Below are 27,645 nucleotides of genomic sequence, written 5' to 3' on the forward strand. Positions count from 1 at the left end.
AGGCAGGCTAAGGATGGGAAGGGAAAGATATTTTTCTGGGACGTGGCAGTGGGATTGAACTGCAAGTCATTCCCCTGAGCTGTATCACCAGCCCCCTTTTTGGAGACAGGGTCTCCCTAATTTGTCTGGGGTGCACTTCACCCTGAGATCCTCCTCCTTCAACTTCCCAGAATTCTGTACTGGGCTTACAGAAGTGTACCCCAACCCCAAGCAAGGTGTTTTATAATTTATCAAAAATAAATGCACCTTTTATTTTACATTGCTATTTAAATATTACCTGTTGGTAATGCTGCTTAATAGAGAAATTTCTATCAATAACATGATCTGTCATAGCCCAGATCACTCTTAAACATGACAGGGCAAAGTCTAACTCTCCTAACCTCTGCTCTTACACAAAGATCAATTAAAAACAAAGAAATTACAAACAGATGAGTCCAAAAGTCCAACTTTTCCAAGGGTCTAGTACAGGCCACAGAGATGCACCTTTGTTTTTAAAAAAGAACAGATCAGAAAGACAAAGCCCTGTGCCTAACGGAGTAGACATGAGGATGTTTATAAAAGTGTGTCTAGAAGGAAGGATCAACCAAAGTATTGTTTAGCTGTAAAGAAAGGTGGTCATGCTTTCTTAGGCTACTTACTGTTATCATTGGAGTGAGAGAAAATGAGGAGACATGGTAGAAGTCGGAGTATCTTAATGTGATTTGCCAAGAGAACCCTTGGAGAAGACCCAGTCCAATGACAGATACTCAGGCAACTGAGTTCCAGGTTCTGAGGACTGTGTGCAGCATGGTCACCGGTCACGTGCCAGAGAGGCTGCAAAGGATGTCTCCAGTGACTCTGCTCGTCGCATGTGTGATGTACAATGGTGACAGGTGGGTAGAACACCCTCTCAGTAGGATTTACACAGGGCATGTTTTCAGCCATCTGACTGACACATGAGCAAGCTGTGTGGTACCTAAGGGTCCATCCCACCAATGACAATCTTGGAAGTAGGTGGTGGCAGAAAGATGTCAGGAAGCTGGAAAATCTGAATCCTTATCCTAGTGTATCTCCTTTAAACTTACCCATATTGTTTCCTCTTTGGGTATTTCCATTTGTTTCTTTTGTAAAATGAGGTCAATTTTTAAGATTCTTCTGTTTCTTTGTCCCTTGGGTACTCCGAAGTCCTCATTCAGGCTCTGGAACTGTGATGTCACGTGAATTTATCATCCTAGTGGAGTCCCGATCCCACTGTCACCCTAGGGAGCTGGACTGGGGGTCCCTGGCAGGAAGCACTACACCCAGAGAGGAGAAGTGCTTCCTATAGCAGGAGCCAGCAGAGGTGGGCGCCTGGTGGGATGGGAAGTGAGGCTTGGGCTGCTGGCTGACAAAGCCGCAGAGAGGGATCGTGGACTTGTCCATGGAAAGTCATGGCCACGTACCTATCCTGAGGGATCATATGCCCTTCCAAACCCAAGTCAGAGGTTGTCAGAGGATATCAGGTGCTCTCACTCTGAAGCAAGTTTTAATTTGTGTTGTCTTCATTTCTGCCTTTTCTTGTGGACAGTCTGACCACGTCATTGCCCTGAACTCCTACTTACCAATATTAGCTCTATCACCCACTCTCCATGTTATGCAGTTTTCTCCCACTGAATATCTGATGGTTGAACTGGCCTGTTCCGAAAAGGCTAGGTGGCTGTCCAGCTGCTGCCCAGCCCACCCCCGGGGAAAGCACAGTTGCCTTCCACCCAGCTTGCTGACAGAGGACCCAAGCCCTATAGGTCTCCATAGGATCACAGCGGACCCAGCAGGAAGGCTGCAGAGTCCAAGGAGCTGTGTCTCCCCCACTCTACCATTCACCAGCTGCGTGACCTACCATCCCATCTTCTTCGCAGTTCGGCTGTCACTAGGGCTGACTGCTTTCCGCTCCTCCTACACCCCTCCTCACCTCTCAGTCTTTCACATGGTGAGACTTGGGTGTCTCTCTGTGTCTCTTCGTCTGTCCTGGCTCCAACCTACATACTGAGAGGAGCTCTCTGTGCGTCAACCCATATTTGGTCCATGCCAAAGTCATCAGACTCAAGCAAAAAAGAAATCCGGGATACATCCCTTGAATAAGTAAACATGGCCCATTTGACCTTTCCATGTGTCCAGTGCTGTGAGTTTCGCTGTCATGCTAATATTTACTGCCCTTTAAAAGTGAGTTTCTTATACTTTGCCCCAGGTGCAAATATCCCCTTAAATTCTTAGTACTGTTGTCTCTTCCTTTCAAAACAGCCCTGGCGCAGTAGGAGAATCCAAGAGCAAACAGAACCTGGGCCTCTGCTGAGCGAGCAGATTCTGTCCCCGCTAAGTAGTCCTCTTCATTACGTTGCTACCACTTCCCTTAGTGAATCCACTTTAGGGCGGAAATTATATCACTGAGACCTCTCTGTCTAAGTGAAGTTAGTTTTCCAGACTGTAGAAATCCTCTTTGGCCATGTGCAGCCAATAAAGTGTGAAAGAATGGGATTAAACCACTAAAGATAACATTCAGGTGTTTTCTTCGGCGGCATGCCATTTTTCTGCTTTCTGGAGATCCCCCTGACAGGTGAACAGACGCCCACGAGGCCTGCGGGATGCTGGAGAAACCCTGGAGACAACCAGCTGGGGACGACAGAGTTATGAATTCCTGAGTCTCTCGTGTGGTATCTTCACAGAGCACTGCCTTCCATATTGATTTAGGGACACCCTAAGCAAGCACACTTCTGAGACTAACCCCTGTGATCTGGGAGACACAGGACTCACCCTCTCACGTGTAAATAAACACAGGGGCCCTGTCTTGCAAAACTGGGAGCCAGACTGTAGAAGCCTTGAGCAACACACAGAGATTCACCCTTCCTGTTGGGAAATGTCTCTGTGTGTTCGGTCCTGGCTAATGTGGAAATCTGGGTCTAACATTCAGCTCTGCTTTTCAATTAAGGAAGCTTTGGAGCTTTCTGAGTGAACAGTGTAGCTGGTTTTTGCCATATCCATCACCACTTAAAAAAAAAAAAACAAATAGCAGATAACCCCGAAGAATGGTTCTGTGTTGGGTGAGAACAGTTATTCAACTAAACACAAAATTCAGAAGCTTACATAATGTTCACCTAATTTCACCTAAAGAGATTCAGAGCAACCCATAATTCACTCATCTATTAGTTGGGAAATATCTGCTTGGTTCCCTTTACAAATTTAGCTTCTTTCCTTCCTAGCTAAAAATGCTGAATGATGAAATGCTTCTCTTGGGTAAAACTGTATCACTATGCAATCTGGAGGGGCCTTTGTGTTTTCTTTGCACTCATAGTGGTATATTTCAACTGTACTTACGCATTAACCTAACTGCGACATATAATAACTGACTTGGAATAATTTTCATCCTGTATGTTGTAATCTGAACTTGAGATTGGAATGTGAGCTCTGTTAGCCTGATGAAAGAGAAAGGCTTTTTGAGAGAGAGACAGACAGACAGAGTTCTTCATGATCAGGAAAGGAGTTAGAAAAGACATTCATGTGTATTTTTCACTTACTACATTGTTCAATAACAAAATCAGTAGCAATGCTAATGGCTTTACATATAAGGTATAAAAAAAACTACAGTGGATATTTTAACTTAAAAATTAAAATATTACAGTAAAGTGAACATTGTCATTAATCTCAGGATGCTTCTCACTTTAAACAAATTTACCGCATGGTTCTTGCCACTTTCTGAAATAGTTCTAGAATTTTTCTTTCATGAGTGTCTTTTCATGGCTGCCTCAATGTCCTCAATCAATTAAAAAATGTTTAGGATGCTTTCTATTAACTAAATCATTACATTCCGCCACCTGCCTTACAAGCACAAGGGCCGGAGTAAGAGGCCCAGTACCACAAAAAAAAAAAAAAAGAACAAAAAAAAAAAAAAAGATCCCCTAGGACTGGGGATTTAGCACAGTGGTTCTGCTGTCTGCCTCACAAATGCAAGTACCTGAGTTCAATCGCTGGTGCAAAAAAATAAAAAATAAAAATAAATAATAAATCATTATGGTGTGTCCTCATTGAACTTATTCATTGAATCTAGGACCGTATGACTTCTGGTTGTTTCCCAAAGTCACAATGACCATGAAAGGGAAATGTTTTAAATCCATTCAGGTCATCGAGTCAGCAAGGACAGCACCACTTAGACACTCAGGAAAGAGGACTCCAGAGGTTCTTCCAAAAATGGCAAGGACAATGGGATGAGTGTGTTAGAAGGAAAGGAGACTATTTGGAGAAACATTAATGGCAATGTGTCTTTTAGGCATTCGCCACATTTTCTGAGCACACCTTACATACAACTTCATTTAATTTCTTCTAACCAGTTAGAAAAAGAAACTGAAGCCAAAAGAAATCCATAGACATCCTCAAGCTTGAATCATTAGTAAATAGATCCTGAATTCAAAACTTGGGTGAACAGAAAGTCTATCTGTTTTTTAGGGAAAGCAAACTTGGGTCTGGTATTAGCCCAGATTGAACCACAACATGCAAGCGAGGCATTTCCCTATGTACTGATTTCTGAGCATTTTCTAAGGTGCTATTTTCCCAGCATCACACTGTGCTTCCTGAGATTGCAGAACTAGGAAGCAAGAAGGATGGTCTTCAAGATCTTAAATTTTGGAAGAGAACAATTTGCACATTTACTGCCTGGACAGTCAGGACCCACTGATTCACTCAGAGTCCTTGGATAAATACATTAGAATAAGAAGAGCACCAGCTACCTTGACAGTGTTCAAACCAGTGTTCCCTGCCCTTTTCCCTGTTCCCCCAACAGAGACCTGATTTTGTGGAAGATAATTCTTCCACAAAACAGGGGTGCAGGGGTGGGACAGACGGTTTCCAGATGACTCAAGCACGTTGCATGTGCTGTGAGCTTTATTTCTGTTATTATTACATTATAATGTGCAATGAAGTAATCACTCAACACACCTTAATGTAAAATTACTGAGACCCTTGAGCTTATTTTCCTGCCACTGGATGGTCCCACTTAGGGTAATGAGAGATGGTCATTCCCAAATAGTGTTGCTGCCCCTTAGACAGCTTTTTTGAAGAGATATAGCAGTAGACTGGAAGGTGGCCAGAAAGTGGCAAGGAAGATGGGATGTGTGGGTGGAGCATGGGAGAATATTTTGAGGGGATGAATGGGACTGTGTCTTTTACTGTAGTGAACTGTAATGCAAACCTTTACCATATATTTCCATCAACCCTTGTATCTTTTGCAGTCCTATTGTTCAACTGACAGCAGTGGTTTAGGAAGGCACTGAGAGAACACCCAGAGAAGGGGAGCTGCTTCTGCAAACCCAGAATGTGATGTAAGTATTGGCTGGGTGAATCATGACAGCACTCATCTCCTGGCAGGTACCCAGGGTCTCGAATCTGCTGAGAGATGAAAGCCACATACACAGCACCCCGCCCACCCACCCACCCACTCTGCCTGTGAGGCAGAAATAGAGCAGCGACTTCCCCTCCTACACTCAGCTCCATCCAGGACTGAGGGATGATGGTGGAGCTGACCATCCAGCTGTGCTCAGGGAGCGAACTCGTGCTTTGCAGATCCCCGGACTGCGGCACAGGCTGAGTGACCTTCAGGCTGAGTGACCTGTGACCTTTGGGCTGCAATGGCAGCTATCTAACTTTCCAGAACACCCTTCATACATCACAGTCAACTCTCTAAGCCGCTTTCATCAAGCTGCCTTCCTTGTGAGTTCTGTTTCATGATGGTCTCACAGATCACAGTGATTTCTGTTAGCCTTATTTTTAAATGTGTGTTAAAATATCCTCCATACTATGGGGTTTCTTGTTGATGTTAAATATCTACCACAAGCAGGGCATGAGAGACAGCTCTGAAAGGCATTCTGATATGCACGGCCCCATTCTGCAATCTCCTGTGTGTACAGCTGGGTTACCTGTCCTTCATTCCTCCTCAAACAGTGTGGGATCGTGGGCCGAATCTGACCAGCACACTGAGGAAAGTGATGCTTACTTTTGCTTATTGGGTTCTTAAACATCTCCAACCTCTTCCACCATCATTCAGGCTCTTTCCTAACAAACAAGGGATTCAGAAAATGTGAAGAGGTTGTAACCACATGTGAACCATGCCCAAGTGATGTGTGAAAAACAGCTTCCTCCCAGGCCAGTCTGGAATGTGACATCATCAAAAAGTGACTTTGTTTGGTACGAGACCACTGCAGCTCCATATCTGTAAGCTCCAGGACCAATATGGAAGTCAGTTTCTAGAAGCAATGTTGCGATATTGAAAAAGTTTAAAGCACGTGGCTCTAGCTGACAGTTAGGGTGTCAACAGCAAGGTCACAGCCCTGGAGGCCAGGAAACAGGGGTGTTGGGGATCATTGTTACACAAAAGCAGACTTTCTAATCAGACTCCCATGTGTCAAAATACCCCAAGAAAAAGACTGGCTGACAGTCAGTTCTTAGCTCTAAGGAAAGAAGAGGGGGACTGAATGTCCCTAACTATACTGGTTGATATTTATTCCATTTGGCCAAGTGTTAAAAGAGAAAAGAAAAAGAAAAAGAGAAGGAGGCAGAGACTAGATGGACAGGGAGAAGGAAATGGGGACAAAGAGGAAAGAAGGAGAGGGAGAGAAAGAACTTTCAAGAAGCAGGGCAAAGAAATAACAGGTGTCTAAAAACTTGATGCACAAAAGAGGACTTCCAGAACTGCTTCAAAAAGTGGCAAAAGGGCCAGGGATTTGACTCAGTGCTTCCGCTGCCTGCTTCACAAGAGCAAGGGCCTGAGTTCAATCCCTAGTACCAAAAAGAAAAGAAAAAGTGGAAAGAATGATGGCATAAGTGAGGAGAAAGATTCTGAAAAAGATTCATGGCAATGTGTCTTTTACTGCAATAAACTTTTTTAACTTCAACCTTCAGTTTCTGGCCATGCCACCCTGAAGATACCTGATCTGATCTCTAATCTCAACATTTACTGAATGGTCTGATCATATCACATTCCTGGAAGAATGCATTGCTTAAATATGAAAACACCAGTATAATAATATCCAAGTGTTGGTATTTATACATGATTGACACAAAAAGGGACATTTCTGAATATTGCATTTGGTTCTAGTATTTCTGCACTATCAATACAAAAAGGACGTGTCTGTGTATTATATCTGGTTCCTCTTTTTCCACAAGCAACTTGTGACAAACCAGTGTAGCTTCTGGCCTCACAAAGCTTGGGTTCAAGTCCCTTTATCACTCCCGGGAGTCACGTGACTGCACAACATTATTGTGTGGATGTCTGTGACTTTGCAATAAAGGAGGAGGAGAAAACTCCCCTGTGATCAGTGCAGCAAGGAAACATGAGGAGGCAATGACTTCCTGAACTCCTATTTTATTTATTAGGTAGGGCACTAGCCTACTGGAAACTATCTACAGCTAAGGCCCCCATGTGGACTTCCAAGTTGGGCTCTTCCTTCTACAAGGAAGGGGAGAACACTAACAGTCTCGCTAAAACTTCATTTCATTTCTACTTTGTTTTTCTTTTTGGGGGGGTACTGGGGATCGATGTCGGGAACTTGAGCTTGGGAGGAAGGTGGCGGCACCACTGAGCTACATCCCTGGCCCAGACCTCCATTTCCCACTGGAAACATCAAGCTTCTGTAACTTAATGTAGAGAATCAGATAATGTCCACGAAGCACTCAGAAGAGAGTGAATGTATACAAAGGGTGTTGTATATGAAGGGCTATTATTCTCCACATTAACTCTCCAAACCATCGTGCTGCTCACTCTGCATTACTATATATCTTCTCATACAAAAGATGATAAAATGCCTACAACAAGAACCCGTGATTTTCCTCTAGGACTCACCTCAGGGCTTCTTACCGTGGACTTCCACATTCCTGTCCTCAGCCCCTCAACTCTGAGATGAACAACTTGGCCTCAAGGGCTTCTAGATGGCCCCACACAGATCTGATCACCCTTCCAGAAAGTAAATCCCTGTGCTTTCACTTGGGTATGATGATTTCGTGGCTCATAACATCCTTGGGTGTGCCCAGCATGTCCCTGAGGCAGGGACACCAACTTCATGCCAACCCAGACTGGGTCATGTGTGGTGTGAGCTGGCCTACTTGTTGCCAAAATCAATCTTGGATTTCTCTTCTTGCTGTCTTGTTTATTCCATTTCCAAGAGTCTACCTAACACGGCAGGCCCATCCTCAGGCCCTGCACCCTTTATAATAACAAGGTCCATAGAGCGACAAGAACTTTGTACAAGTGAGAGACAGAACAAGACTCCGAGAGTCAGAAAGAGACAAGAGATTAAATCACTTTCCAAGACCACAGAGCTGGTGCCTGGCATCTGACCCAACTCTGCAAAACCAAGCAAATCACCCAGGGTCAACAGTCTTGGGGGCCCTGGGTTGATCAGGAACTTTGACTGATAACTGTAGAGTTTCCAATGAATAAAACATGAAGTGATAAAAGTGTGACTACTTTTAAGATGCAGTTGAAAATAGGTAAAAATATTTCAAACTTGAAAGCCTTGAGGAAAAGGTTCAGATTCAGAGCGTCTCACCTCCAGGCCAGGAGAAGAAGTCTGCACCAAGACTCGGGCTTCACCGCTGTGGCTGCAAGGTGCACAGCTCAGAACTGATCTGTCCCCTGGGGCTCTGGTTAAAGCACAGTCCAAAGAAGCCGATTTCAGGCTCCAGGCAAATCCAGGGCATTTGGCTGCTTAGCCCCTTTCCTCACCTCTGAGATACAACACCCAGAACCCATAGTTTAAGGAAGGACAGGTGTATTTGATTGGACTCACGTTCCTGTAGTGTCATTCCTTGCACGGTCAGCTGGCTCCAAGGCAGGATGGCACTGCCCATGCGCCTGGCAGAGGAAAGCTCCTCACCTGGGGCAACCAGGAAGGGAAGAGAGGCGAGAAGGGAGCAGATGGGGAGGAAGATGAACCCTTCCAGCTACGCCCCCGGGACTGCCCCTTCCGCCAGGCCCCACCTCCTCACACCTATCAGCTCTAAACCCACCTTCCGAAAACCTCTTGGTGAGCACTTGAGGCCTGGGGACTTCTAGATACAAACCAGCACGTTGGTGCTCACCTCATCCCAACTCTTCAGCCATGAATTTCAGAAGAAAGCACATTTTTAAGCAACTAAATTTATAAAAAATTAGATCAAATAAATTTCACGGTTCAGTAATGCTCTTGCTGCTGTCCTTTGGTCTCTCGAGAAACTGTTAAGATCGAAATAAATTTGTTTTCTAGTATAATAGACTTTAGTAGTCCTTCCTTTGCAATGATTTAACCAATTGTGTGGTCCTTAAATCGAAACCTTTTGCTAGGTTAAGTTTGAACAGGGCAGGTCTTTCAGTTTTTAACGGAGGGATTACTAATTGTACTATCTCTGAATGAAAATGTGTATTTAGATTCTACTTTATGACAGACATCCTCATAATGAAGTCTCTTTGTGTGTTGTTATAACTGAGCAAATAAAAGGAGAAATTCATAATGCTCACAATTCTCAAAAACAGGTTAAAATAAGTATGAAGAAAAACACACTTGTGATGTGACATTTTAGTCTCTTTTAACCCTCAAGATTTGAAGAAATTTGTCATTAATTTCATGAAAAAAATGATGTCAAAATGATGCCAACCCCAGGCTACCTGTTGATCCAATCAACTCTTGAGGACAATGTGATTCCAGGCCACCCAGCCGCAGGACAACAGAGACCTTGGATGGTGCCCACCTTGGGACAGGTCCTCCAGTGCCATGGGGACAAGGGCTACTGTCGGCTCTCTCCTGTCTCCAACCTCAGACAGTGCAGACCCACCTGTGGCTGCTCTGAGGTGCAGCTGGTGCTTATTTACCAGCCTGTGCTTCTGAAAATGCTAGCTGTGTGCATTATTTTTATTCCTTGGTGCCTCCCTGAAGGAAACAAAAGGGAAAGGGAAGAAGGAAGATAGGAGGAATGGAGGGAGGCAGAGAAGGAAGAAGGGGAAGGAAGGAAGGAAGAAAGGAAGGAAGGAAGGAAGGAAGGAAGGAAGGAAGGAAGGAAGGAGGAGGAGGGAGGAAAGAGGAGGAGGGAGAGAGGAAAGCTCCATTTTGCTTCGCAAGAAAAGCAGACCCTTCATTTGTTGTCCTGTGTGTGGGCTCCTGGGAGCATTTGTATTTGAGGAAAGTGTCATTTCTTGTGTGATTTTCTCTGACACTAAATACTACTGTAAAACCAATTCAAGACAAGCTTTTCATTTCCATTATATGCTATTTGCCTCTCTCCTTGCCTTACTTTGTATGCCTTGACATAATTTGTCCTCAGAGTTGTTGGTGTCCTGTTTCTATAAAAGGGGAACATGGGCCAAAAGCAGATCCAGAAGTAGGATCAACCAGATAACATTGGTATTGTTATGTAAGTTTTATGAGCATCAGCAAATAAAAACAAACTAAACTAGAAGGCTCTATTTGGAAAACAACCAAATAAATGAACTTTTTTTCTTAGAATAAGGAAAACAAAGAGAAGACTCAGATAAATAAAATCAAAAATGAGAGGCCAGTATTAGCAGTTGCCTCAGAAATAAAAAGAATCATAAGGGTTTACCATGAGCAATTATGTGCCAGGAAATTTATAGCATAGAAGGAATGGATTCATTCCTAGAACACACAACCTACCAAGACCAAATCAAGGAAAAGAAATCTGAACAAACAACAGCAAGGAAATTGAGGAAGCAATTTAAAAACAAATCTCACCACAATAATAACAGAAAAAAAGCCCAGGACCAGATGGCTTCACTACTGAATTCTACCAAACATTTGAAAAAAAAGTCAATTCCAATCATTTTGAAATGCCTCCAAAAAATAGAAGTAGAAGGAATACTTCCAAACTCATTTTATGAAGCCAGTATCAGCCTAACACTAAAGCCAGAGACACCAGAAGGAATAAACTAGAGCTCAATATCTCGGATGAATACAGATATAAAGACATTTGATAAAATACTATAAAACCAAGTCCCAAAACACATGCACACATTATATATCAATATTTACCAAGCAGGATTAATCCTTGGGATGCCATATTGGTTTGACACACCCAAAGCAATCACTGCAATTCAATATTAAGAGAATAAAACATAAAAATCACATGATCATCTCAATAGATTTAAAAATGCATTTCATAAAGTTGATAAAGTTCAACATCTACGGCTGGTTTTTAAAACTCTCAAAAAAGTAAGTGCAGAAAACAAGTCAAAAGAAAAAAAAAGCCCACAACTAGGAGCCTAATCAATGGGGAATCCTCAGTGACCTGGTACAAGCCAGGAATATTCAGTCTTGTCACTTCTACTCAGCATTGCACTAGAAGTAGCAGCCAGAGTAACTGAGTGAGAAAAAGAAAAATAACTGAAATGTATACAAATCAGAAAGGAAGAAGCACATCATGACCTTGTGTGAAAAAAAAACTTAAAGAAGATTGAAAAAATACTACTAGAAAACTACTAAGTTTAGTAAATTTGCAGAATACAAAATTGACATACAAAAATCAGTATACTTCATATACATGAATAACAAAATCTGTAATGCAGAGAAGCAGACAGCTGAATGAGTACCTGCAGATGGGTTTCTCTTTGGGAGGTTACCTGTCATATACTGAGACTTGTGATTGCTTCCAGTTACAAACAAGTGTATTTTATGTCCCGCACCTCCATTCACTTTGATGGGGAAGAACACACCTGTGAAAATCTTAGAGTGCAAACTTCAGTCCAAACAGCAAAACCATTCTGGAAAGTCAACAACTCTTATGTTAGAAGCAAATAAAGATGTAACTCTATTTATAAGAGTACCAAAAAGTAAAATATGTAAGAATAGATTTAACCAAGGAAGTGAAAAACATTGGATACTGAAAACTAAGAAATATTGATAAAGAAATTGAATAAGACACAAATCAAAGGAGAGGTACTCCTGGTTGCAAGAATTAACATTTTTAAGAGTTCTTGGTATCCAAACCAACACAGATTCTACAAAACCGTTAGTAAAAATTCAGTGCACTGCTCACAAACAGCAAATAGCAGTTATAAAACTTTCATGGAGCCACAAAAAACTCCAGTCAAAGTAATATTGAGAAAGAAGAATAAGGTTGAATACCTCACATTTTATGATTTCAAATTATATTACAAATCTGTCCCAAACATAAAAATAAAACTTAGAAAACTAAAGCAAAGGACAAACTTGTTTAGTCATATTTTTATTCTTTGTTGTTCTCTGTCTTCCTTAATATTGCAAAATTATTTCATTTATCAATTTTTCTCTCTTTAGAAAGCTTCCTTTAACTACTTTTAGAGGTGGGTCTTGCTGATAAATTCTTTCAATATTCTTTCCAGCCTGAATAATGGCATTCTCTGCTGTAAATCTGCAATCCTCTTGCCTCATCCTGCAAAGTAGCTGTAGATGCTGGGAGCTGGGATGTTAGTTAGGCTTATGCTCAACTATGCCAGATTTTTTTTGTTTTTTAACACCTACCTACCTCGAACAGCACTGCTGAAGACCTTGTTACTTTCTCCCCTCAGTGCCACCAAGCTGGTGTCTGTGAACCTAAGTGGGGGCACAACCAGATGTCTCTCATCGTGCATGTGTGCACTTGCCTATGTGTGCCTGTGTGTGTGCATTTGTACGTGTGTGTGTGTGTTGCTGGCAATTGAACCCAGGGCCTCTGCACTGAACCACATCCCCAACCTCTTTTAACTTTTTCTTTATGAGATAGGGTCTCACTAAGTTGACCAGCTGGAACTCAGGTTGCAGTCCTCCTGCCTCAGCTCCCCCGAGTGCTGGGGTGACAATTGCATACCACTGTGCCATACGTATATCTTTTATTCTTGATTACTCTTTTAATATGTTTTTCCTACTTCTGCTGAATACGTGAGTTACTCCACTGAAGAGCTCTGTGCTCCAATGACAATAACGATGTAGCTAAACCCTGAAAATACTACCATAGTTGACTTGATGAGGGTCTCTTTTCCCACAACATCTGAAGCAATTACGCGTGTATGAAATTCAATAGTATCCCAATCACGGTGACCATTCTCGCTTTACAGTTACGCAAGCTCTGAGACACAAGATCACAAACTGTTAAGGTTTGACATCTTCAGGTTCTGAGTGTGACCCCCAAACCCAGAGCCCTAGACACACTCGGGGTAATGCAAGGTCCCTGCTCCGGGCAGGAAGTTGGGAAGGCCCAGTTGAGGAAACAACAATCCACCAGTGGAAAGGGTGGGCCAGGTCTCCATCTCCAGCTAACTTGTCCCCAAAAACCAAGCTGGGGACGTGGGATGTGCTTTGCTTTCTGGAAGTGGCACAGGGATTAGCCGGAAGCTGGTCAGAGATGTCTGCGGTAGTCCGGCACCTGCAGGACCAATCCCTCCTCCCCTTGTCCCTGTCCCGTGTGCACCACACCGGGACACAGGTCTGCATAGCAGCTGCTCGCCACGCTGTCCTGTCAGACAGAGGACACTTCTGGGCCCCTTTCTGTGAACCCAGCTCCTTTAGAGCAGAAGCAACAGAGGCCCCACACCCCCAACCAGAAAGGAAGTTCCAGAGAACAGGAACAAAAGCAGCGCTTTAATACCAGCGTCCGGCGCACCAGCTCTGGGCTTGGGGATTCTCAGAACAGCAGGAGGGAGAATACATGAATATACAGGCGTGCCGCAGTGCTAGGAGTTCGCGAGCTGCCTCTGCTGCTGGTGTGGTCTGCAGGCCCCTTCGCCCGAGGCTGAGTAGCGGGGTGCCAGGCCTGCGCCCCTCTGCAGCCCTGCTCTCAGCACTGTCTGGACCCCGGGTCCCCGCGGTGCGCCCTCCCTTCTCCTGCCAGTTGTGGATAAAATTGAGCCGAATGAAAATGCAGGTTGTGACCCAGGTCCCCAGACACCGGCGGGGAGGCAATGCCTCTGCCCTCTGCTTTTCAGGCTGAGCTGGACCCGGGAGCTGGGCCCTCGGCAGGGGGACGGCAGGGCGGCTTCCTGCCCGCCGCCCCCCGGATTCTCCCCTTGGGCAGCCAGTGAAGACCAGGCCCAAGCGAGGCCCTGAGGTCCTGGGCAGGCTCACAGCTCAGGTCAGGTGTGTGTGTGTGTCTGTGTGTGTGCGTGTGTGTGTGTGTGTGTGTGTGTGTGTGTGTCTCCAAGGCTTTCACATTGAGCTGCATCCCCAGTCCATTTGATTACCTTTTATTTTGAGACAGAGCCTCCCTGAATTGCCTGGGCTGAGGATGATTTCCTGATCTTCCTGCCTCGTTTGCACAGGTCTCACATTAAGGGAACTGATTTTTCTCTTGTAGACTTGAACTTCAAGGGAAAATGACCTGCGTTTGAAAACTCGGTGGTGTGTGTAGTAGAGCCGACTATCGAGTGAGGGCCCACATTTGCTGCGTCTCTCGGCCAACAACTTCTGTCTCTGAGCAGCAGCCCGGAAGACCTGCTCTGGCCCCCTCCCTGCCTGGGGTCCTCTTGCTTCAGCTCCCTCCTGTGGCAAAGTCCCGGCACAGGAAGGCAAACCAGCCCCGGGCCAGGTCGGAAGCCACAGTTTCACAGATCCCCATCGCAGACAAGGCCTCGGGTGAGGTTGGGGCTGCCCTGCTGAAATGAGACAAAATCCTGAATGTCACGAGGGCATTTTTCTTGCTCTGTAGAAAAACATTTTTACTAAAACACTGGGATCGTCACACCCCAAGTAGACGCAGCTGGCATAAGTAGGCACCGACTGTTTTTTGTTGCATACCTTCCACATTTTATTTCTTAAATGTTTTTATTAGTCCATGTTTGCAGTATGCAATGATTGCATGTGTCACGGTGAGCTGCACGTGTGTGTAATGCATCTTCATTCTCTTCTTGTCCCCTTCCCCTTCCAGCTCTTGTTCCCCTTCCAGCTGAAAAGCTCTATTTTCATTTTTTCCTTTAATTCTCTCTCTTTTAGAATGATTTCCCTTCCTGGCCTCCACCTATCTTCATCTCTTGATCTCTTTTGCCTTTGGGAAAGATGTATCTCCATATTTCCTATTATCTAGCCTTTCTTTTGCTCTTTTTTATAATCTATGTTTCTCATATAAGAGAAATCATGTCATATTTATGCCTGTGTGTCTGAATTGCTTCACTCAACGTTGTGTTCTCATGTTGCAACCATTTTCCTACAAATGCTTCAAGCGTATTTTTATTTATGACAGAGTAGTACTCCATTGTGCATAAAAACCACATTTTCTTTATCTACTCATTGGCTGCTGAGCATATATGCTAGTCCCAAGATTTGAAGTTATATAACAAAGCTACAGTGATAAAAACAGCATGGCACTGGGCCAAAACAAACAAAACATGGATCAATGGAACAGAACAGAAGAAGCAGAAGCAAGTCCTGAACACACTCAGATATTTGATCTTCAACAGAAGAGCAAAAACATACACTGGGGGAAAGATAGCTACTTTACCAAATGGTGCTGGGAAACTTGGATGTTCACGAGCAGGAAATGGAAGCTGGGCCCATAGCTCTTACCATGCATTAAACTAAAATCAAAATGGAACAAAGATCTAAATGTTAAACAGAAATATTTAATCTACTGAAAGTTAAAATAGGCAAAACTCTTGATGACACATAACAGCTGTGAAATCTGGAGGTGTCTTTCTATAAATGCCAATTCATAATTGTACTGAGCAGCCTTCCTTTTCTGTTTTCAGCCATACTGTTCTATAAAATCATAGTGCTTCTTTTAAAATAACATCATCAACTTTCTTACAAAGTATACCTTTCATTCCCAGTCACTCTTGCAGTGTCTGCCAAACCACAGTGGCTCCATGAGTGTCTGTGGACAAGAATTTTTATGGAGATGAGTCGGGAGATGCATAGTTAGAGTGGACTGTTTCATAGACTTGAATTACTCAGAGACAGTAGGGGTAGAAGGGACGAGGAGTGGAGGTGAGGCCATGGAAGAGAAAGACTGGATTTCCAAGGAAATAGCAAGGGAGAGACCTGCTGAGTTGCCCGGCCCAGCAAGAGCTCCCCTCCTGGGGAGACCTCCAACAGCCCCTCGAGGGTATCCAGATTTACAGACTAATACCTGCCCAGAGGCAACATTTATCAAGTGACCCAGGTTACATTCATCATCAAATTCCCTGTTTCCTTTCTCCCGGGGCCTCCCAGGTTTTGTTTACTGTTCCAGACAGATGGTGCCAAGGAATTTCAGGTGCTCCTTGATCACTTTTTGGTTTTCCTAGACAGCTTTTCAAGTAGATTAAATCCAGCCATAAATCACTCTCATTTCCCAGCATCCCAGTCTTGCTAGTGCTCTAACACCTGCCCTGAATATCTGATCCTTCAACCGTAATCACACTCCCCATGCTGCCCCCAAGCCCTGCCCTCAAAACAGTGGGCACCATCTGTGAAATTGATACATGGCAGGAATGAGGAATGGTTTCATGAATGCTGCAACTGATTAGTTATCAAGTGGTATCTAATTAGTTCGTCTCTGATTATCATATAATTAAAGAGATCTATCACAGCCCAAGCCCAGGCATTGCTCTTTGTCAGAAGTTGGAGAGGACATCTTCATAGAACAGCTTGGAGGAGTAAGCAGGACTCCCCTGTTCTTCTGGAGAGATGCTGGGAAGGTGGCAGACTCCTAGGCTCAGGAGAGATGCAAATTCTCTGCCTACAAACATAGGGCATTAGTAAGGCATTAGAAGAGAGGCTCCATTTCCTTCCTCTCTGCTTTCTTCTCAGTGGAAGAGAGGCAAGTGAAGAGGGATGCTGGGGACAGAGGGACCTGTGAAGGAGCAGCACTGGTGTTGTTTTCCCTGTTACAGATGATAGCGCCGCCACCATCCAGCCGATCCTAACCAGCTTCCGTGCAACGTAACACCCATGAGAAGTCTTACAGAATCATACTGTAATATAATACAGTGGCCATAATGATCTTCCAAGTCACTAGCATGACCCTCTTTTACCAATGAAGAATCTGAGGCTTAGGGAGATTTTATGCTTCTCCCAATGCTGACACCCAGTGACGCTGTCTCCACCTCTGTAAGCTAAACTCGTGTGCCCGCCTGCCGATAGCACAGCTCTCTTCTTCCCAAATTCTGTGTTCCCATCTACATAACAGGTGTGGAAATCCCTACATCAAAGAGTTTTGTAAGAATTATAAAAGTAAACATATGCAAGATTTTCAGCTTTCATAGGTGGCCCCTGAAAACTGCGTCTGTCTTAATCTGATGGGAATTTCCGTGGCTGTCATTGTCTGACTTATTTAACTCATCTCACATTGAACATTGAGGGTCCAGTGACAGATTAGGAATCTTCCAATAGCTCGTGGTCTAATGAAGGAGTCAAAAAGGAACAGGGCACCAAAGATGGAAATTACCCACTGACTAACAAGCACATTGCAGTTGAGATGGATTTTGAAGAATGAATTAGAATTAATAAGGAGGACAGTGGAGGATGGAAAGCCATTCTAGTATAAGATGTGTCAAGATGGAAGTATGACACTACATATTTATTTTTTTGTCTTCATGCTGAGCTGCATCCCCAGTTCTCAGTTTTTACATTGAGACAAGGTTTGACTAAGCCATTAAATGGTCCAGACGTGGCTTGAAAGTGGGATCCTCCCACAACAGGGTGCCAGAGTGCTGGGATTATATCCGACTACTTTGTTACTATACCTGACTACTTTGCTTATGTCTGACTTGTGTCAATTCTCTTCTTACTGTTGAACTGCACAGTATATTAAGGAGGTAAGATATGTAAGAAATATTTTGTCAGACATATAAGAAATATTTTCTCCTAGTATATAGCTTGACTTTATTTTAGTAGCCTATTTCAAGAAGCAAAACATTTCATGTATATTAAATTTATTAATCAAATTTTTGTTTTATGAGTGTGCTTTATGCCGTACCTAAGAAATCACTGTCTAGTCCAACATTTGGAATTTTTATCATACATTTCCTTTTAGATGGATGCCTTATATTTTTAGTTCCAATATTTAGATTTAGCATCTATTCTGAGGTATGTTATGAGATAAGAATCTAAGTTCAAGGGGGCATTTAGCTCAGCGGTTTTGCCACCTCGCAACTGTAAGACCCTAAGTTTGATTCCTGGTACCACAAAAAAAAAATCTGAGTTCAAATTTTTATTGGGATATCTCATGGCCCAGCATCCTATAGCACACTTGAACATGAAAAAGATTCATTGCTTTAAGAAGACAAAAAAATAAAATGCCCTTAGAAATGGGCCGAGAAATTCTACTGCAGTACTCCCTCTCTTAGCTGAGGACACGCTGAGCTCACCACCTGAGGAAGGCCGTCTTCTCTTTCCCAGCTGGAGCTCATTTTCCTGAAGAAGTCCCGGAGCCCAAGGCCAAGCTGCGCTGAGGCAGAGCATGTGGGAGGGAACACTGCCTCCTCAGAAGAGCTGCATTCACCTTGAATAAAGTTGCAGCTATAGACACTAAGCCCACGCAGAGCCCTTTTGAATGGGACTTTTCCATCTGAATTCAGAATTTGTGGGTCCAAGCAGGACCCATGTCCTACAGACTCTTATTTTCATCTGAGTTCCACCTACACCAGTGCTCTCAGGATGCCTAAAACAAATAATCCTGCTGGCCCACACTCTGAATTCCACAAAATCAGGCACTTTTCCTGTCTCCTAGGAAGATGCCAATTTATGGCCTCCAGTGCACAGAAAACAGACCCACATAGGCATGACACTTTCTGCTCCGTGACATTCTGATTCCTACTGGTACTTGGGTTTCTCAGTGAGTCAGAGCTTCCTCCTCGCCACAGTGAAGCCACTGTATGAGTGGATGAAATCGGAGTAGGTCAGGGAAGCCCAAGAGCAGGCTGTCAAGAAGGTTCTTTCCCTATATTCTCATTTTATTTTCCTTCAGGGAAATTCTCCAATCAGAATATACAGGTTGAAAATTTTTTTAAAAAAATAGGAAACACTTTCCTTAGCTAGAAAGGGGGCGGAAATCACATCACACAGTGACTTTTTATAAACGAAAAAAATCAAAACACAGAAACAGAAAGTCCTCGGCCCCTGGTAGCACTGTCTCAGTGGCAGAGAGCTAAAAGCTAAAACCCCAACTGTCCTCAAAGTCACTGTCACAAAGGGTCCAGGAGACACCAGCCTCCTAAGGAAGCAGCTCTATGGAACACGCATGCAGAAACAGAGGCCAAGCTCTACTACTTTTTAAAAAATCAGTAGACTTAGATTCAAATATCTTTTATACCCAGAATTCTCCTACTCTACAAAATGCTAGTTGAGCCTGTATTATCTCTCCTGGAAAAAAATCTTCATTTTCTCACCACAAAAGTCTGACTAAAATTGAATTTCCTGACTCTTTAGAATTTACAGATGAGCTTTTACACATCAAAATATTTCAAGGGATATTAATAAGCCTCTTCAACCTAGATTCATTAGTAAATCTTCATTTCTACTCTTCCTTTAAAAATACTGGAGTGCTCAAATATTTAGGATCATCAATTTTATCCAGATCAGAAAAATAGGTTTTACAATAACTCTATCAAGTTGGTTGCCCAGAAAGGAACAAAATCTATATGGTGCCAGTAGACATAGACTCAGCATCACAGGCAGAGCTAGGAAAACCTTCAACCTCACCTAGTAAAAGTCCTCCTCTCTACAGAAGAAATAGCAAGAACTTTAAAGTGAAGTGACTTGGGAAAGAGTGTACCATAGCCAGAGAGTTCAGGACTCAGTTTAAAAATGGCTTTATATGAATTTTAAGATTCATAAACCTCAGTGTTTGGATGCATCTATAATCCCATTACTCTGGGAGGCTGAGTCAGGAAGGACATGAGTTAGAAATCAGCTGGGCAATTTAGTGAGATGCTTTCTGAAAAAAAAATTTTTTTAAGGGAGAGGGTGTTGAGGATGTAGATTAGTGGCAAGGTCCTAGGTTTGATCCCTAGTCCCAGGGGGAAGGAAGAGGGGATTTTCACTTGTTGGTTCCATTGGACATGAGAAACCATCAGGAATACAGGGAGGAACATAGAACTTCTTCCTCGTCTTCAGCTTGTGAGCAGATGGGGAGGACAGAGAGACAGACAAGCTTTGCTTTCTCAGGGTGTATGTCACCCCAAGGAACCGGATTTTCACAGTGACCTTTAGTCGGCTGCAAGAGCTCCAGTTCTGCCTCTGAGATCACTGTAGAAGTGATACAGTGCTGAATACATATCATTGGTAACATGAAAGAATATTTTTATGCAAAGAAGTGACACAGCTGATATCTCTATTTTTATTTTTATGGGTCGAAAGTGCTTCCATCCAGGGGAAATAATGACTCGGTTTTGTAGAAAAGGGAAAGATGACACTTGGTTTACTCTCTTAAGGGCTTCATGCATCAAGTACAAATGAGCCTTTGCACTCAGTCACTGACAGTGGAAGCAGAGGGCACTTTTACATTGAAAAACCATTAAAAACATCAACGTGACCGCTGGTCCTCCAAGAGGGAGGCTTTCAATCCGGAGCCTGGTTCACTCTCTACCTTGAATGTTGCTTTTGTGTTTTTTTCCCACATCACTCTGACCACTGAGCCTCTTGAATGCCAGGGGCTTGGTCAGTTCCAACCTGGCTTCTCTTTTGAGATCTGTCATGGTCTTCCTACGTGTGCAGAGGAGGCTGGAACCAGATGTGCACCGTAAGCACCGGAGTGACATTGCTGTTGGTTGGTTGGGGAAGCTTCTTGCATTGCAGACCAAGCACATCATGGGGCGAGAGGTGACTTCACCAGGGAACACAGCTGCTCATCCAGCATTTGAGGGTCTTCTGGAAGATTCCAATTTTTATATGAACTCTGCAATTTTGTTTTGGTCCCAAGACTGTCCAGTATAACTCTCCACACTTTCTCAGGCCACAGTCAGTTTTTCTTGATGCAAATAATTCACCAAGAGTGTCTTTGCTACCTTTCCCTGAGGATTAGAATGGTTTCTACGCAGATTGGGCTTTTGGTATATTTTCAGTAATTGTTTAGGTTATAATCTCTTCTTGGAGGAGAATATGCTAGAGTCTCCCACCTTCTGTCTTGAACGAATTCCCTCCAAGGGAAGACAGAATTTCTTGGATTCTGAGATGGCTGGTTTCATGTTGCAGAGATCTTTCCCTTTTCTCTTTGGATAGACAAATAATACTGAACACAGTGAAAAGCCAGAGATCCATGTGAAGCTCCAATTCAGCTCCAATATTGGAGATGCCATCCAACCCATTCAGTCTTCCCATCATGGCCACCGACTCAGTATGAGAGCTTCCTGTCGGTCTCAGGAATTCTGTCTCCCCATCTCACCTTGAAAATCAACAGTAGCGCTAATTCCAGGAACTCACCCATCCACTGACTCCATTTTGACAAACTTGGTTGTTGAGATTCCTGTGTCCCAGAGCTATTTATTAACAGGTGATGTGTGGCTGAGAGGCGGCTCCTCTTGGATGCATTCAACTTGCTTTGCTGCTCACATCAGAAGGAAAAACCACAGGTGCCTAAGTTTTCAGTTTCATCTGCTGAGCCAAACAGCCCTCTCTGCGGTGTGCCATCCAGCAGGAACTTCCTGGAACTGTTCTGCTTCACTATTTAACTTCACATTTTCTTCTTTCGCGTATGCTCACCTAGTTTGCAATGCCTCCAGAGATAAACAGCAGGCCCTGAATTTCTCCCTATGACCTATCCTGCTTAGAAGAAAATTTAGATCACCGTGTTTGTCTTAAGATCAGCATGTTAGATCAGGAAGTGCACTATCCAAAGGTCTGACTTCTGATCCTGGCTCCAGCAGCAGAGTAGACGACTTGCTTTTCTAGCCTGTGTGTATCAGGAGTGTAAATGGCTTGGAAGAAGCTGGTAAAGAGAGGTATGTGAGATTGTCTTCTTAGGTAGACAAATCCCACAGATAAGGAATCAATAGATACAATGTCTGGGTTTGTTTTACACCAAAACTTACTGACTGACCCCCCAAATGCCAAGCTTTCTGTACCCCACTCCCATTTGAAATGGGAGTATTTGTCCTTTTATGCCAGCAGGTTGTTTTGAAGATTGCATAAGGTGACGGATACCACAGGCTTAGCACAAAACCCAGCACATAGTAAAATGTTCAATAAGTGGTAGATTTTTTAAGGCTTGAAGATGTAAGGGCCAAGAACCATTCTCCCGTGTAGCTTTTGCCAGCTGATTTCCTAATTCTGGATTTGGCTATTTCTTGGGAATGTATTAAGTGAGGGGGAAAAAATCAACAAATCAATTTGACATCAATTAGTACTTTCTACATACAGCAAGATGCTTCGGGCTTGTTGAATGATCCAACAAGAATAAGACAAGCAATTTAATTAAGAAGATAAAGCAACCCCTTAAAACAGAACTAGAGATTCCAGGGACTGTGGTTTCTCCAGGAGGGTGGGAGCTCTGTTTGCTGAAGAAGTAAACAGGGATTCTCTTTCCAACTCCATGGTTGGAGGGCTCCCTGGGAGAGGGGAGGTCTGACTGACATCATTTCCATCCTTTCCTCTCTTCCACTGCAATCAAAGCAAAGTGAAAGCAAAGAAACTCACTGCCCAGGTGATAGCTCCCTGGAAATGGCAGGTGCACCTACCCGAGATTGAAAGAGGATCCTTGCTCAAACCACCTTCTGCTTTCCACCCCGGGCTGGAGCCCGGATTCTCCCAAATGTGGATTCTCCCAGTGGAAGCCACTGTCCTGGGGCCTCTGATGTCTCCTTGATCCTTTCTTCAGCTTTCCTTGGCCCATCAGGTTGACGCAGCAGACACTACACTAGGATTTTTTTTTTTTTACCCAAAGAGTAAAAATGACCCTGTAGTGATTATTGATTTTTCAACCTGCCAATGTTTTCTCTCTGTCACTGGAACCTGGAGCAGGGACAGCTTATTCCAGGCACATCACAGCTCTGTCCTGCCCATGGAGCTCAGTGCTTGTCCTGCCTCCATGGTTTCCAGTCCCAAGAGGGTCCAACACCCCCCTCCATCCGTCAGATGCCCGCTCTCCTGCATCCCACAGGGGGAGGAGATACCTCATCCTGGAGGACATCAGGCCATGTCCCTCTCCTTCCATAACCTGTCCAGGTGACACAGGGACATCTCCTCTGGGCAGTGCACCTCAACTATTCCCCCGTGGCCCTGAAATTTCCAGTATTTATATAATTTCTTTTTTTGATTTTTTTAAATGGCAAATTGTGAGTCATCTATTTCTGTATCATCTCTGTTTAGCCCAACACAGGATCTCACTAAGTATTTGTTGGAAATGACTAAATGCATTTAGGTGACCCTTGAGAGATGGATACAATTTCATTCAGGAGTCTGGACCAGGAAATGGTAGGTACAGGAGGCACAACCAATGAAGCCTGTGGCAAAGCTAGCAGATGTCTTTAGGGATCAACAAAGCATGTGACCTCCGGTTCCCTGGGGTGACATACACCCTGAGAAAGCAAAGCAGTGACCTCCTCTGTAGTATAGAACTTCCTCTGGCAAGTGATTCATCTTCACAAAGGAAATGTCAACCTTCAGTTTCAGCTACTCAGTAGGTTTAAGCCCAGGAGTTCAAGACTAAAGTGGGCACCATGGCTAGACCCTGTCTCAAAAAAAAATGTCTGAGAAACAGCAAGCCTAATCTTCCACACTTTGTCAGCCCAGGACTAGAGTTGCTTATCTCCTTCATTGTTAACCCAGGTTGCATGTTTTACCGCAGCTCACTTCCCATGTGAAAACCCATTCAATGTCCTCAGTGTACCTAGCAGCCTTTGGCATGGGTGGCATTTTAGTGGAGCTGTGGGGAAGAGGCAGGGGGCAAGCCACGTTGCAAGCATCCCTCTGTCCTTCTCCATCACATGAAGAGTACTCTGTACAGACAGACAATTCAAAGACAGCAGCAAAGCTGGGACATCTTCAGCCCTGCGTTAAGCAAGGGAATCTTTAAATTAAAAAAAAAAAAGTCTGTCCTTCAGGATGCAAGTGAGCCAGCCAGTAACCAGTAATGCAGACAAAAATCATATCTGCACTATTTGTAATATCAGTTTGATGAGATCTAGGTTCTAAACAGGTCTTGTGCCATGTAATTTGCAGCACAATTTCACTGTCTGTTTATCTACCCATCCGTCCACCCATTCATATGTATATAACACAGGCAGGAAATCTGGTGTCTGTTGCTAGTTCATAAATCAGTGTCTGCTCTCAACAACATCTGAATACAAATGTGATTAAATTTGATACCATGCCCATTTTTCATTTATCAGATTTCATAATGCAAAGCCTTGGCAGCTGTCCTATAGTAATGCTTTGCATTTAACCCCCTGATTCCCAGCATCCCTGGACATATGAAGCCCCTGTGGAGAGTTCCACTCTACATATGAAAGACAATGTTTTACTCAGTACATCAGGGAAGGAGAGTGAAGGGAGAGCTGGAGATAGCACTGGGAAACAGAAGGAGAAGAGTGGGCCATTTTTGAGCAGAAAAGGATGTTGAGTTCATCCAGCTTTGAGCTTCTCAGCGTGCTGTGTCCTTCCCACCTCCTGAGGCTCTGGGCAAGGAGCAGATTCTGGTTCCCCAGGTCCAAAGTGGGCCTGAGGTTCTGCATGTTAAACCAGCTCCCAGGGGAGCGAAAGAGTCCCTAACCCTTTGGTTGACTGATAGGCTAAAATTTTCCTCCCAAGAAGCATCCACCACTGTATCCTGGAAAAGAAACCTTGGATACCATGCTGCTCCGGAACGATTCACATAACCGATCATGTTTTAGAAACTGAGGCCCCCAAAGAAAAGCAAACTGTCCGAGGTGAGACTTGAGCACAGATTCCTAGACACGCACAGAAATGAAATCATCAGAATGAAACTCAAAGAACAATCCGGAGTCTCCGCAATCGGTCCCCCCAAACCGACTCTGAAAGACACAGATTACTCAGAATTGGAGTGAGGAACAAGAAAACAGAGAAGCATCGGGCTGTCCCCAGAGGAATGCTCGCAAACCTAGATCAAAACTCTAGCAAGAAGACCGTGCCCCAGCCTGGAGAAAACCCGTTTCCTTCGCTCTTCCTTCGTCTTTTGAGAACATAGGAAAACAGCAGGGACTCAGTTTTGAAGTTGTACTTTATAGAAATGGACAAGACTGTGACTTCCCAAGGTCCTCCAAACTTTCCAGCACATGCCACATGTCCTCACACCACCACTAGTCCCCAGATCCTCCCAGGACTGCCAAGACACTGACTTTCCTTTCCTATATGCAAAGTTCAGTGGGAAGAGCATCTGGAAAACTCTTTCTGTTCCTTTTCTAGGTAGTTCAGGGGTGAAATTTCTTTCCCTCAGAAAATAAGATACTGGTCATCCAGGAGAACATGATGTCAGAAGCTTGTGAGAAAACTGCAAATTCTGTGTTTAGAATAAGACAGTGAGTAAACGATACATCTCTGTTATGGTTTCCCCGAAGCCTCGTGTACTCATACGCAGGGCTTTGGGGAGGTGACTGGATCAGGGAGGGAGATACTCACTGTGAACTTGTCCGCTGATGAGTTTACAGCTAAACACTGCACTGGCAGGTGAAGCCTGGTTGGAGGAGCTGGATCACTGGGGGCGTGGCATAGAAGAGTCCGTCTCCCTCCTTCTCCCACTTTGATCTCTCTCTGCTTCCTTTCCCCCATGCTGTGAGCAACTTCCCTCTGCCAGGCCCCTCTTCCATGCCATCCTGCCTTGGAGCCAGCCAACTGGGGACTGAAATCACTACAAACTGTGAACCACAATAAACTTTTCCTCCTTTGATTTGAGGGTGATCAGTATTGTGTCTCAGCAATGAGAAAGTAATTAAACCAACCCTGATTCTTGGTTTTGTTTTTTACCACTTTGGGTACCTGCACTCACACTGGTCCTTCTGATCAGTTATCAGGTCAGTAGCCGCCTGATGCCAACCATGATATCCAGGTATCCAGTGTCACTCTATCTCAGCACACAGGCGCTCTAGCACTACCCATGATCACAAAGGAGAGAGGGGAGATTCACACAGCCTTTGCTATGGCATTGTCTCTGTGGTTGTTTTTACTGTTCCTTGTTGTCAATCTCTTATTGTCCCTTATACTTTGTCAAAGCATAAGGGAGGGCCGGTCATTTAGCTCAGCAGTTCGGTGGCTGTCTTGCAAGCACAAGGACCCAAGTTCAATCCCTGGTACCAAAATCAAAAAACAAAAAATCAAAGCATAAGGGAAAACATAATCTGCATCAGGTCCCTTCTATCCATGGTCTCAAGCATCCATTTAGGGCCTGCAAATGTGTGTCCTTGTGGGTAAGGAGTAATCACTCTGGCTCTGTGTCCTTTTGGGAAATAGAAAACACATTTAATGCTCACCTTAAATGACATAAGCCTTTTTAAAGAATTTATAAAATGTGAAATTACAGAAACAAGGTATCCAATCTGTGAGCACCTGGAGGAAGGAATCAGCACTCAAATACCAATGTGTTTAGGATTAACTAGGGGTGCTGTAATATATATGCAGCAGGCTAAAATAAGTCACTCTCACCTTAGCAAGGGCTTTTTGCAAGGAATGCCTGAGTCACCCTTTCCTTTTACAGTAAGTCAGCAGGGGTTACCTCTATAATTTTTCTCTATGATTGTTTAGCTTATGTATCAAGAGCCTTAGGTTCTGGGACTTAGCTCAGTGATGCCGCCGCCTGCCTCGCAAGTGCAAGGACCAGAGTTCAATCCCCAGTACAAAAAAAAAAAAAAAAAAGACAGAGAGAGAGAGAGGGAGAAAGAGAGCCTTAAAAATGCTCCACCTAAATGGGAAACTTCTAGCCACTGGGCAGAAAGGAATAATTATATGTATGCACAAAACAGATCCAAAACACTACCTTATTTACAAGGGAAAAAATTTGCAAATGTATCATTAGCAAAATAGTAACTGATATCAAAACAGTAGGGCTGGGCAGTCACTTATAACTGTAGTCTGAGGAAATGCAAAATCATTGTCATTCTGATGGGGAAATACATATGTATATATAGGCAGAAAGGAATAATTATATGTATGCACAAAACAGATCCAAAACACTACCTTATTTACAAGGGAAAAAATTTGCAAATGTATCATTAGCAAAATAGTAACTGATATCAAAACAGTAGGGCTGGGCAGTCACTTATAACTGTAGTCTGAGGAAATGCAAAATCATTGTCATTCTGATGGGGAAATACATATGTATATATATATATTGCTAATGAGTCAAATGGAACAGATAACACCTATATTCAATAGCAGTTGTGGAAATCACGGGCTGGCTATATAATGCAGCTAGGATGATGATCACTAAATCATCTGTGCTGTTAAAATAATCACTGATCAATGCATTAGCCCCCATGAGTAACAGTTGCCAATGCACACTGAAATCACATGTTTTCACCTTCTCTGTGTTCATTTCATTACTTTTTACAGAGGAACAAAAATACTAATTTTTGGAAACCAAAATGCTGTTCATTTTACTTGAAACACATGAATGTGTCCCCTGGCTCTCTTCCCATCTACCTGCACCCAGGGAAAGGAGCAGGGCCCCAGTCTGCCTGTTCCTGGCACACACAGGGTTAATAGCCAGCCCCACACCCAGACAAGCTGGCCAATCACAGGTCAGCCAGCCAATTCTGGACACAAAAGCCCAGGACCAGGGGAATGG

The 27,645-nt window shown here is 43.8% G+C and overlaps 2 long non-coding RNA genes across 14 annotated transcripts in view; one reads left to right on the plus strand and one right to left on the minus strand.

Moving 5' to 3' along the window:
- Positions 1-2,102, minus strand: part of LOC104861294 — a 56,998-nt gene extending 54,896 nt beyond the window's left edge. For 4 of the 12 annotated variants that reach the window (XR_779961.2, XR_779962.2, XR_779963.2 and 1 more), the window contains exons 1-2: positions 1,856-2,086; positions 1,065-1,184 (exon numbers count right to left, since the gene is read on the minus strand). This is a non-coding gene — a long non-coding RNA (uncharacterized LOC104861294). Of the gene's footprint in view, positions 1-1,064; positions 1,185-1,855 lie in introns of all 12 variants that reach the window. The other 8 variants (XR_779957.2, XR_779955.2, XR_779956.2 and 5 more) reach the window with 6 other exon arrangements.
- LOC104861293 lies at positions 469-14,573 on the plus strand. Of its 2 annotated transcripts, none has more exons than XR_779952.1 (3): positions 469-872; positions 5,235-5,324; positions 14,293-14,573. It is a non-coding gene; the product is annotated as an uncharacterized LOC104861293 (long non-coding RNA). The 2 variants fall into 2 exon arrangements; XR_779951.1 differs by lacking the exon at positions 14,293-14,573 and adding an exon at positions 6,047-6,725.
- The last annotated feature ends 13,072 nt before the right edge of the window (positions 14,574-27,645 follow it).

Source organism: Fukomys damarensis, unplaced genomic scaffold (assembly GCF_012274545.1).
Source record: "Fukomys damarensis isolate Sample0158 unplaced genomic scaffold, DMR_v1.0_HiC HiC_scaffold_25, whole genome shotgun sequence".
Taxonomy (NCBI): Eukaryota; Metazoa; Chordata; class Mammalia; order Rodentia; family Bathyergidae; genus Fukomys; species Fukomys damarensis.